Below are 1,222 nucleotides of genomic sequence, written 5' to 3'. Positions count from 1 at the left end.
AATTAATACTTTTTTCCCCCTCTAAATCCTTACCTTCTGTTTTATCACTTCTAAGATAGAAAGGTAAGGGATAGACCAGTGATGGGGAGCCTATGGCATGGGTGCCAAAGAAAGCATGTAAAGCACTCTTTGTGGGTATGTAGCCCTCCCCACCCCTAGAGTTCATTACTAGAAAGGCACTTGGACAGAGCTGCTCCCCTCCCCCTCTCCACCTAGCCTGATGACATTTTTTCACATCACCCACCCTTCTGCCCAGTAGCCCAATGGGAATGCACAGGGGAAAGGTGGGCAGTTCACAGGCAGCAGAGCTGGAGAGAAGCAGAGCACTTGGGCCACTCCCCTCCCCCTCTCTACACTCACTGAGGGAATTCCTCACTTCACTGCCCCTCTGCCTACCAGCCCAATGGGAGCCCTTTCTTCCTCCCCTGTGTGTGGGGCAGGGCCCAGAGCCTGATCTCTGGGGTGGGGAGGCAGGTCTCTAAAAGTTTCACCATCACTGCCCTATAGTTTCTTGGCTATACCTCTGCTTTCTCTTGTTCTCTTACTTTTCCACCCACCCACTCAATAGCTAGCAACAATCAATCTTTTCTCTTCACACTTGTTAATAGCTCCCTTATACTTTCTTCACACCTTCCACTCCACCATTTTTTTAACTTGGCAAAGCCCCAGAGCTCCTACTATGTTGAACTATCACCTTCTAAACCTTCAGAAATAATTTCTTCTAGCCACTCTTCTGCCTCTCCATACTACCCTTCCCACTCCCTTTGAAAGTCAACGGGGAAAAAGAAAGAAAATTTAGCAGCAATCTCTCACACTTCCCCCAAATACTCTCTGGATGACAGGAGTATTGCATTTAGTACCTGAATTATCTGTCTTAATTGGATCCTAAACTCCATGGGGTGGAGACTTAGTCTTAATCTGTCTCACACCACCAGGACTATGCTCTCAGTCTTCAATAAATAATATAGGAGAGCAACAATCTTCTCTTTCCCTTCTGCCTCACTCATCTATCCCCCTCCACCTGTTCTTTCTCTTTTTAGTCATCCATTTGGGAATGGACATGATGTGACTGGAAACTCAAAAGAAAGTTTTTTCTTCTCTATTGGAAAGCAAATTAAAATTGAGCTTCTCTCCTCTCCTCTCCTCTCCTCTCCTCTCCTCTCCTCTCCTCTCCTCTCCTCTCCTCTCCCCTCCCCTCCCCTCCCCTCCCCTCCCCTCCCCT

The sequence above is a fragment of the Gracilinanus agilis genome, chromosome 1, assembly GCF_016433145.1.
Source record: "Gracilinanus agilis isolate LMUSP501 chromosome 1, AgileGrace, whole genome shotgun sequence".
In the NCBI taxonomy this organism is placed as follows: Eukaryota; Metazoa; Chordata; class Mammalia; order Didelphimorphia; family Didelphidae; genus Gracilinanus; species Gracilinanus agilis.
Note: the sequence above shows the minus strand (reverse complement) of the source record.